This window comes from Ostrinia nubilalis, chromosome 8, assembly GCF_963855985.1.
Source record: "Ostrinia nubilalis chromosome 8, ilOstNubi1.1, whole genome shotgun sequence".
NCBI classification, from domain to species: domain Eukaryota; kingdom Metazoa; phylum Arthropoda; class Insecta; order Lepidoptera; family Crambidae; genus Ostrinia; species Ostrinia nubilalis.
This window is the reverse complement of record NC_087095.1, coordinates 17,740,640-17,753,233: the sequence shown is the minus strand read 5'-3', so window position 1 is coordinate 17,753,233 and position 12,594 is coordinate 17,740,640.

Below are 12,594 nucleotides of genomic sequence, written 5' to 3'. Positions count from 1 at the left end.
ATTTATTTATGTATTAAATAAAAACATAACATCTATAAAAAAATATTATGTATGTACTACATGCTGCAATGAATAATTAAATAAATGAATTCGATTATTTTTCTTTCTTTCTATATAATCGATGTTGCCTACATCACTATGAGCAAAGATTATTAAGGTGGGGATCCTTTTTTGAAAACGGATACGGAATGGGCGTCAACCAAGTTTGGGATGGAAGCGCGGGGAAGCCAAATGCGACTATTTGATTGGTTGATGCCCGTTTATTTTTTATCTGCATTTTTTTATTGGCACAACTGCAACTGATTAGTAGACTTCCGGTTCTGGTCCAATAAATGATTATTAATTGTTCAAATAAGTAATAACGATTAACACTATAACGTTATTAGTATTTCAAATAAATTCGCTACAAAAATAAATTAAGATTTGATAGAGTTCTGGGTTTTTAATTATTCAGATATTTTGATTGTTATTTTCAACCGACTTCAAAAAAAGGAGGACGTTCTCAATGAGGATCATTTCGATTTTTAGCTGTGAATGCAGATTTATAGGGCTAAGAAATCCTTAATACACAGTCCAAAAATTTTTGTTCTACGGCAAAAAGTTTTAGAGAAAAACTTGTAATTACATTTATTCATCGGGATAAAGTAAGCTATCGATAGGTAATTTTTAATAATTAACTTTAAAAAAAAATAAAACCGACTTCAAATGTGTGTTGGTTCATAATCGGCGGAGATATTGCGTATAAAAAAGTTCATCCCCAATTTTCCACCCTTGGGGGTGAAATATTTTCTTCAAATTAGCATGAAACCACCCTTTTGATAATACCTATTCAACAAAAAAATAATCGTTCAAATTGATTTATAACCAGCGGAGATATTGCGTATAAAAAAGTTCATCCCCAATTTTCCACCCTTGGGGGTTGTTTTTTCTATTATTAAATTTAAATGGGACCACCCTTGAGGTATTACCTATACGCCGAAAAAAGATTTGTTCAAATCGGTTCATAATTGGCGGAGTTATCGCGTAACAAACATAGAAAAAAAAAACATACGGATCGAATTGAGAACCTCCTCCTTTTTTGAAGTCGGTTGAAAATAGAAATTGTGAAAAATAACGCAAAAAATCCATACGCTCATACGATTCAATGGAACGCAGAGACGCGATTGGGTTCTCCGCGTTGGTATATTTGGCGATTTATTCAAATAAAGTGTAAAAAGTCATATCTTCTTCCAAGTAAAATATAAAAATGTATAAGTATTAATTTATTTACTTCTAACAATAAGGTATAGCTGAGGCAGATACACTCTGCCTAGGCTACAAGACATTGCTATGAAGATCATTTCGATGTACACGCAATACGTACCTACCTGTTATTTAGTTTTTCAACCGACTTCAAAAAAGGAGGAGGTTCTCAATTCGACCCGTATGTTTTTTTTCTATGTTTGTTACGCGATAACTCCGCCAATTATGAACCGATTTGAACAAATCTTTTTTCGGCGTATAGGTAATACCTCAAGGGTGGTCCCATTTAAATTTAATAATAGAAAAAACAACCCCCAAGGGTGGAAAATTGGGGATGAACTTTTTTATACGCAATATCTCCGCCGATTATTAACCAATTTGAACGATTATTTTTTTTGTTGAATAGGTATTATCAAAAGGGTGGTTTCATGCGAATTTGAAGAAAAACTGGTCATGGTAGGTAATCCTAACTCCTTAATGCTTAGGAGTTGTAGGATAATTCTTTAAATATTATAAGTACAAATAGACCAACAGTTGTATTCTTTCACGTTTTTAAGGTGGGCTGACGGTTTAAGGTCTTTTTAGGTTTCCTATATGGTAACCTGTATTTTGTAGGGAATATTATTCTACACTAGACATGAAGAATAATAATATGGTCTCAATGTACTGCCTACCTTGAGTGGTAACATCAAGGTAATAATTAGTTAACTAAAAAGCAAGAAATAAGTAAAATTTTATAATAAAAAATAAAACCGACTCCAAAAAACCTTGACTAAAAAGTAGAAAAATAATTACTAATTACCTACTTATTTATTAGGACAAATTATTAATATTTATGTAGGTAGGTAATAATAATAATAATAATAATAATAATAATAATTTTTATTTCAATATAAACCTTTTACAAAATCTTTGACAATGGAATCACCTTTTAGGCATAAGGTGTACGCCTGTGTTAGGTGATACCGCTCTTCCCTAGACAAATATAATGTAGGTAGGTATTTTGTATAGAAGTGTGTGTATGTATGTACATATGTATACCATGATTGATACTTTTGGAGTCGGTGTAGGCAAACTTTACATGTTTCATAATCTTGGCACCGACTCCAGAAGTATCAATCATGGTATGTGCAGGCAAACTTTACATGTTTCATAATCTTGGCACCGACTCCAGAAGTATCAATCATGGTATACATAGAGTTGGTTAATAACTCTATGATGGTATACCTACATAAATATTAATAATTTGTCCTTATAAATAAGTAGGTAATTAGTAATTATTTTTCTACTTTTTAGTGTAGGTTTTTATTAAGGCAATTAGAGTCCTCAATCCGCGTCAAATGGGCATTTTCAACCGACTTCAAAAAAGGAGGAGGTTCTCAATTCGACCCGTATGTTTTTTTTTTTTTTTTTTTTTCTATGTTTGTTACGCGATAACTCCGCCAATGAAGAATGTTCACTAATTTTGTTTTTTAGCTTTCTGTATTCTCTGTTAAAAATAAAAAATACACGTGAAAGAATTATTTCGATACGTTAATTAGTTTCCAAGATATTGAATTTTAAAAGTGCGGGCGGCGGCCGGCCCGCCATTTTATGCGCGTGACGTCATATTACAACGACTAGCTCATATATGTATGGGTGGAATCTTGCAAACTGAATTAAGGCTTGGTATTTCTTCTAAAGTAGGTATTTCGCGCTGTCAAAATCTGCGCGCGCAATTCTTCGCCGAAAACAGCGCGTCAAAGAGCTCCCGCCACAATTTCCAGCTACACAGTATAGAAATACGCAGTTGGTTAGGTTAGGTTGACTTCCTTCCCTTCAAGCGTCACACTCACAACACTTTCTAATAGAAATCATATTATCCAAGTGATACAAATTAAAACACCTTTCAGACTTTTTGGGAATATATTCTAGAATCGAATAAATATAAAATATAACTGCAGAAGTAAACACGGTTCAAAGTGGCTGTGGCGTCGCCCGACCTTCTGGAAGTTCTGCGCCGGCTTAAGAATTTCAAGATTACGTCGAGCGATTGGAATTTTTTTTTATGATAAGTTACTCTTAGTAGCGATTAATTATTTAGAGCTTGGATAATAAATTTAATTATAGTTGTTGCAATTCACGAAGCTTTGCATGTGGTTAATAACATTAATCAGTATAGGTACGCATCAATTTTGTTCAGTCTCTTTGTTTATTAATAAATAAAAATATCATACTAAAATTGCAGAAACATATTTGTTTGTATTGGTCTGGGTGTTTTCTTTCTATGATATGTATGACATATGTACGGGGTTCTGTACCTATCGAAAATTGCTATGAGCATCACACGCGGTTACCTGCGTACCTCTGTGCACTCATGGGAGTTTAAGCAGAGGTCCCTAGAGTTTGACTTTGAGCTTTGTTTATAGTCATTACGAAGCAGACTGATGGGAAACTGCACTGTCTTGAATTCGAAAGGGTAATTTGACGGTGTTTGGGGAATTCTAGGAATAAATACAGAGTCTCCTCATTGAGATTGAGATTTCAATTTGAGATTTCACTTGACATTGAACACAATCTGAAATGGAGTTTTCAAACACTTGTAAAAGTAAAAAGTAATTAAATCAAAGGCACTAAGTAGTATTGATATCAACTTCGAAGAAAATGACTGCCAAAATTACTTTCTACCCGTTCCACACGTCTTTCATGAATTATATTAAGGTATTGTTAAACTAAATTTCAAGTAGATTGAACCAAGGAATCACTTTGTCCCATACAAACTTTGCCCCCTTTTTTCACCCCCTTCATTTCATGACCCCATTTCGGAAAATCTTTTCTTATGAGATGCCTACGTCATAAAAAGAACACACCTTCCAACTTTCAGGTCTCTACGATATCCGTCAGTCATTTAGGACAAAGCATTTTTATTAGTTGTTCAAAACTCTATCGTTCCAGGTATGTCATTGACAGGAGGGCGCTACTATCTTAATGGGTTATTCATTAGTCCACTTGACATTTCAGAATCGTTTGACTTTAGATACCTAAGCGATTTGATATTCGGAGTCTTTTAATGAAATCAAGTTCTGGAATAACTTGAGGTGTTGTACCCGATCAAGCTTTTCATTGCAGGACAGTTAAATAGTTTTATTATTAGTTTCTTCTCTAAGTCTTAATTTGTCAGAGTAGGTAAAGGCTCCAAGAGAGCAAAATTTAGCTTTATAATAGTTTTTAATTTTTTTCTTGAAATATTTGACGCCTTGTAATCTCTTGTAATCTCTCGTTAATATAGGTCCACACAAATAAAGAATGTTTGACTTCGACTTTAATAATTATGCTCTTACATAATTATAAATAAACTAGCTTTCCGCCCGCCGCTTCGCCCGCGTGGAATTTTTTGGTTTTTATATAACCTATTACACTCAGATATAATGTGGCTTTCTATTGGTGAAAGATTTTTTAAAATCAGTTCAGTAGATCCCGAGATTACCCCTTACAATTTAACAAATATACAAACACACAAACTTTACCTCTTTATAATATTAGATTATAGATAGGTAATTTGAAACCCTATTTTGTTTTATTCTTTTTTTTATTTTAAATATTTCACGATCCAAACTAATATTTACTGTAAGTAAATGCTAAATAGTAAATATTAGTTTGGATTGTGAAATATCCTACTAATATTATAAAGGCGAAAGTTTGGATGTCTGGATGTCATGATGTCTGGATGTTTGTTACTCTTTCACGCAAAAACTACTGAACGGATTTTGTTGAAACTTTACAGTATTATTGTTTATAACCCAGATTAACATTATGACGATATGTGGCAAATAAATTTCAATAAATAAATAAGACGTGTCTAAAAGCGCCATCTATCGTCATTGGTTAAAATCTACAGCACTGGACAAACTACGGTATGACGTTCGTAAATATTCATTCGGGGGAAACCGTGAAACGCCATCTATCAACATGGGTAAAATGAGGTAAAACATCATATCTAACGGGGGTAAAACGAGGTCCACGCGAACGAAGTCGCGGGCGGCCGCTAGTTTATAATAGGTAGCTTTCCCTCCGCAACCTTATTGGTATTCCATGTATGTGTCTTTTAACTGAGTTCTGTTAAACATTTCATGTAAAATTTGTCCAATTATAACTCTATTTACATCTGCATCTGTAAGCAAGGATTCATGTTCTCCAGCCCAGATGCCGAGTAAACAGAATCGTCTTTCAGTGACGTGCAGCTGCCCCTATATTTGACCCACTGACCTAATTTTTTATTATTTATTTGTGTCAGTGTGCTCTTCTTAAGAGTGAAGACGATTGTATGTAGGTACTATTAAAATGTAATTTTAACTCATTGGTTTTGTCTCATATTTGAGGAATGTATCATGAGTTGAGTCTTAGTTTTAAAGGATGCCAACGATTTAAATTTCAATAGGTAGACAAAATTCAGAATTCTTAATTATCAAAAATTTTAGCTTTCTCCAGTAACACTGGTATTATTATACTGTGACTCATCAAAGTCATCATTGTCAAAAATATTGACAAATCGAGAACTGTCACGGCCAAAAAACTGGCACGCGTCCGTCCTCCGTAAGCGCCACCGCGCGACTGATTGAGATTGTCCAAGCCGTCATGGGCGATTTTTTCCACATTTTTTAACATAGTAACTAAATAAGACGCAATATAAAAATTTCATCCGTTAAAAGCCCTCAAGTTATTTCTGAACTTTAGTTTAGTAAAAGATTCAGAATCTCAAATCGCTTATTTTAAAAATAAAACCATAATTAGAAAACGAATAGAGGTAACTTTGGGAATTTATTCTATCGAGTCAACTTCATCAAATCGTGTTTCCATCCGTTAATAGCCCTAGAAAATATCCTCAACTATGCCCAAAAAAAATCTTAGCCTTTTATTTTACTGTTTAGTACCTCAAAAATGAAAAATGAAAACCTCATTTTCGCCATTTTCTCTGTTACCCGGCCTTAAGACCCACTTCCAGGCAACCGATGAAGCTGAAATTTCGCAAACACATGTGATTTGGATGACCATGCAATATTATGATGACATGGAGCTGATCTGATGATGGAGCTGGAAGGTGGCCATAGGAACTCTATAGTAAAACGACTTAAATGCATCGAGTTTGGGCTCGTTCGTTTTGTATTGATGAGTATTTTAATTCTATATAGTAATCGGGGTCTAATGATGGAGCTGGAAGGTAATTCGCAATAAAACGACACAATCGCATCAAGTTTGGGTTTGGTTCAATTTTAATTTCTGTGATGGGTCTGGGTGTTAATATGTATAATAAGTTTGTATTTACAAAAAAATATATATTTAACCCTTAACACCACTCGTGGGGGACCTAGCTCCCCCACCGCCTACTTTTTACCCGACTACGGCAAAGCCAAAGGAGGGTTATGATTTTGACAGGCTATGTATGTATGTATGTATGTATGTATGTTCATCTGTTCCCTCGTAACTTCTAAACTACTTATCAGAATTTGACAAATGACATACCATTAGAAGCGTCTTAATTGTCCGCTGGTTATAGGCTATATGGGGTTTCACAAAATCTAATGTGGCGCCCTCTAGCGGACAAAACATACAGAGTAAAAAAATAAAGTTAAGATAAATATGCCGTGTTTGGTATCATTTGAAAGGGCTTTACTTGTACATTTTGAAAATATATATATTACTAGCATTTGCTCGTGACTTTACCTGTATTCATGGGCTGATTGCATATAATTCACATCTTTTCGTTCATTTTCTTTACTACTTATTAGTTCATCAATTTAACTTTTGTTAATATTATGTACCACAAATACACTTTAACACCAAAATGGTACAAATAATAAATAAAAAGTAAAAAAAACTAAAACCCAACTACGACAAAAAACGACGCTAAAAAAGTATAAAACAAGATTTTCAGAATACTGAACTGAACAAAGTTGCTAATGTAGTTGCATAGTAATTTTTCATGTTTGGAAAGGCGTAGTCACACGTTACCATATACCTACCTACCGTAGCACTTTGATAACGTGTGACTGCGGTTTCCAAACATGAAAAATTACTATGCAACTACATTAGCAACTTTGTTCAGTTCAGTATTCTGAAAATCTTGTTTTATACTTTTTTAGCGTCGTTTTTTGTCGTAGTTGGGTTTTAGTTTTTTTTTTGCAAATAAAATAATTATATAAAATGCGACGCGGTTGCGGTCCGGTGTATTCCCAGTGATGCCCGAGAGCTAGCAGGGGACGGACGTGTGCGCTGTTCACGTTTGTGGTTTGTGAGGTACATGCCGTTGCGGGACCTAAGTCCCCCACGAGTGTAGTTATGTAGGTATTTTTCCATATTAGATTTTTTTATAAATTTGTATTTTTCATTGGTTTTGCTGCAATATGGCTAAAGATTTGAATCCCCAGCAGATGTGTTGACTTACCTGAAGATCTACCAACACAAGGACCTAGTCAAAATAAAAAAAAGAAAGAAATCTAGGTGTCATGTGCCCACGAAGTAAAGATAGCAATACTCCCAGAGTTTGCTCCAAATGTATGAAAAATGTCTGTCATATCCACTCTATTGATGTGAAAATATATACCAAATGTCAGCAATAAGTTTATTTTAGATTATAATCATAATGTTGAGACTAATTATTATTGAGACTGCTAAGACATTTTTAGAATAAGAAAAAAAAAATATGGGCCAACTATTCCTATTGTGATTTTTCAAGTTCTTAAACTTATTGAAAAGTTTATGTTTGTTTTTGTTCATAGGTATATTGGTTTATTAGAAAAAAGTTTTTTTTTTGTTTTGATATTCTAATTTTCAATATTACTTGGGGTTGTGAAGAAAAAACTATAAATGTAACTAGTTTTTTGGTAACTTTTTTGTTTGTAGCTAGAAATAATATTTTTTTATGTTTAAAATACGATTAAACCTGTTTTTTCACTTAAATATATGTTTCTTGTTTATTTTATGAAAAATTATCCTAAGATATTTCATATTAAATTACTTAAATATTAAATACAAATAGTGGGGACTTAGGTTCCCCACGAGTGTAGATGTGTAAGCTGAAAATACCAAGTGGTGTTAAGGGTTAAGTATGTTTATATCTGTTTTCTAGTGAGCGGACGCTGTGAATGTACGTCACACGGGGTCACGTGACCGTCGGCGGGATTAAATATTTAAGCGAACTTTGAATGCCTATAAAATCATAACTACTGGGTATTTTTGAATGAAATAAAAACTAATGTATTTGTAAATGTAAAAGCTTAACTGTAACATAGGTTTCAAGTGATTTTGCATACCTAGTAACATTCTCAATTATGAACCGATTTGAACAAATCTTTTTTCGGCGTATAGGTAATACCTCAAGGGTGGTCCCATTTAAATTTAATAATAATAAAAAACAAACCCCAAGGGTGGAAAATTGGGGATGAACTTTTTTATACGCAATATCTCCGCCGATTATAAACCAATTTGAACGATTATTTTTTTGTAGAATAGGTATTATCAAAAGGGTGGTTTCATGCGAATTTGAAGAAAATATTTCACCCCCAAGGGTGGAAAATTGGGGATGAACTTTTTTATACGCAATATCTCCGCCGATTATGAACCAATTTTTTTTGGTCTCAGTGTACTGCCTACCTTCAGTGGTAACATCAAGGTAATAATTAGTTAACTAAAAAGCAAGAAATAAGTAAATTTTTATAAAAAAAAATAAAACCGACTCCAAAAAACCTACACTAAAACGTAGAAAAATAATTACTAATTACCTACTTATTTATTAGGACGAATTATTAATATTTATGTAAGTATACCATGATTGATACTTTTGGAGTCGGTGCAGGCAAACTTTACATGTTTCATAATCTTGGCACCGACTCCAGAGTATCAATCATGGTATACCTACATAAATATTAATAATTCGTCCTAATAAATAAGTAGGTAATTAGTAATTATTTTTCTACGTTTTAGTGTAGGTTTTTTGGAGTCGGTTTTTTTTTTTTTTGTAAAGCCTACTCCTCTTTTACTGCTGGACAGACAGAACTAGTCGAAAAAAATATCTGTTATAATAATCTATACCTACTAATATTATAAAGCTGAAGAGTTTGTTTGTTTGTTTACTTGAACGCGCTAATCTCAGGAACTACCAGTCCGATTTGAAAAATTCTTGCAGTGTTAGATAGCCCATTTATTGAGGAAGGCTATAGGCTATATGCCATCACGCTACGAGTAATAGGTGCAGAGCAAAAATGAAAAATGTTGCGAAAACGGGTTTTCACGCGTACGAAGTCGCGGGCACAGCTACAAGCTTAAGAGTTTGTTTGTTTGTTTACTTGAACGCGCTAATCTCAGGAACTACCGGTCCGATTTGAAAAATTCTTTCAGTGTTAGATAGCCCATTTATCGAGGAAGGTTATATAGGCTACTATATACCATCATAGCTGGGCACCGTTAATCAAATAGTTAACTTCGTTAAACGTTAAAACGTTACATTTCGCAAGATTTAACGCAAGTTAACGTTAATCGTTAATCCGTTAACACAAGATAATAAAACGAAAAAAAAAATTGTATGCAAAGTTCAAATACCCTTTTTTCAATGAAGAATGTTCACTAATTTTGTTTTTTAGCTTTCTGTATTCTCTGTTAAAAATAAAAAATACACGTGAAAGAATTATTTCGATACGTCAATTAGTTTCCAAGATATTGAATTTTAAAAGTGCGGGCGGCGGCCGGCCCGCCATTTTATGCGCGTGACGTCATATTACAGTGACTGGCTCATATTTGTATGGGTGGAATCTTGCAAGCTGAATTAAAACCCACTTCCAGGCAACCGATTAAGCTAAAATTTCGCAAACACATGTGATTTGGATGACCATGCAATATTATGATGACATGGAGCTGATCTGATGATGGAGCTGGAAGGTGGCCATAGGAACTCTATGATAAAACGACTTAAATGCATCGAGTTTGGGCTCGTTCGTTTTGTATTGATGAGTATTTTAATTCTATATAGTAATCGGGGTCTAATGATGGAGCTGGAAGGTAATTCGCAATAAAACGACACAATCGCATCAAGTTTGGGTTTGGTTCAATTTTAATTTTTGTGATGGGTCTGGGTGTTAATATGTGTAATAAGTTTGTATTTACAAAAAAATATATATTTAAGTATGTTTATATCCGTTTTCTAGCGAGCGGACGCTGTGAATGTACGTCACACGGGGTCACGTGACCGTCGGCGGGACTCAATATTTAAGCGAACTTTGAATGCCTATAAAATCATAACTAGTGGGTATTTTTGAATGAAATAAAAACTAATGTATTTGTAAATGTAAAAGCTTAACTGTAACATAGGTTTCAAGTGATTTTGCATACCTAGTAACATTCTCAATTCTAAATGATCCCAACTCTCCTTCATATCTTAAGTCTCAGTTTAATCTTCTCAGCTCTACGCACTCACGTCAGCTCCGCTCCTCCAACAATTCCGTTCTTTCCACCCCTCTTCACCGAACTGGTTTTCTCTCCGACTCCTTCCGTCTCCAGGCTATAAGGCTCTGGAACTCTCTGCCTGAAGAGACCAGGCAAGCGTCGAGTAAGTTTTCTTTTAAAAAATCAGTCCATAACCATTTCCTCCAAATGATCTCATCTTCATGAATTGTAATTTCAGTTTAACCCAATCATCTATTTTATGTATGTATTTATTTATTGTATATTTTATATATTATTTATGTATGTATAATGTATGTAGTAGAGATGAAACGGATAGTTGTTTGGCCGGATACCGGATACCGGATATCCGGCCAGTTGCTAGGCCGGATAGCCGGATATCCGGCGGCCGGATAGTTGGCCCATTGTCTCGTTGCATGTCGTGACGAGTTTAACGCCGCACAGGTGGTTCGAACGCGATCAGTGGGTCTATGAGTAGACTAGACTAGTCACACTTTTCGAAAACCGAATCCGTCCGAATAGAATGTCAGATTTTGCCACTTGTCTAGGGGGCAGATCAATTCGGGCGATTTCGGTTGCTATCGTGAGTGTGTGATTGAATAGCGAAAATTAAATTAGTTTGCATGCATCATGTATTGTCATCAGACCATCAGTGAAAAAAAGATCGCCTTTTTTATTTTGCTATATTTCGACATTAACAGATATTTACTATTTATGTATTCTTCATTAGAGTGAATAGCCCAGAAAGAAAAATTAGTAATTTTTTGGTTAATTTATATGGCTTTTGTAACTTTTTGGACTTTAAATAAAAGCCGTCATTTAAATATAAGTCATTATAAGGCATTTTATTGATATATTTACCTCAAAGATTAATGTATTTCATTTTATTAATAGGAAATTGTCGTAGTTTTTTATTATCCGGTATCCGGCCGGATAGTGAGTTACTATCCGGTATCCGGCCGGATAGTAAATTTAGGCCGGATATCCGGCCTACCGGATAGTTACCGGATATCCGTTTCATCTCTAGTATGTAGCATTATTTGTTTTTTGTTTTTCTTTCCTGCACTAGAAGTACCGCCAAACAAATTTCTATTCTGCTCAACCCAAAGGTAAACTGGTCGAGAATGCTTTAGTGCATTAAGTTCGCCTTATGTACAAATTTATTTTGGCATTAAAGTTTAAATTAATAAATAATTTCGAAAGCTTGTATCGCGCATAGAATTTATTCCTCTTTTATGTTTGCGCTACAAGCTTTCGAAATTATTTGAACCTTGCATAAGTACAATTATTTTTTTCGTTTTAGTACAACTGCATTTCAGAATAAAAGCTTGTTTTTAAAAAAGTTTTGTAATTATTATAATTATATTTTACACTTTTTAGTAGTATTTCAATCTCAGAGCCTTGGTTCAATTACAATACAATTTAGCACTAAAGTGCTCGAAAAGACAAATCCAGCAAACCCAAACTCGATAAGTTACCACCACATTTCGTTTAGCAATTCCTATGGTTACCTCCTGACTCCATCATTAGGACCCTGGACATCATCTAGTACTAAAGTGCTCGAAAAGACAAATACAACGAACCCAAATTCGATGCGATGCCGCCGTTTCATTTAGGAGTTCCTATGGCCACCTCAAGACTCCATCATCAGACCAGTTCAATGGTACCTTATCATTGCATTGTCATCGTACTTACATAAGTATACCAAATTTCAGCTCAAACGGTTGAAGAAAACTGGTCTTAAATTCAGTTGCAAGAGTTGTCACACACATACTAACAAGTGTCGTTATCGTTAGTGATCGGGTGGAAGCCCAAACGTACTTGTCAGAACGCGTTTTACTATCGTTTTTCAGCGTGCCTGCTGTATCTTTTTGGTAAATAGTAGGTACTGGATTAACGATTACCGGACTTAAGATAATT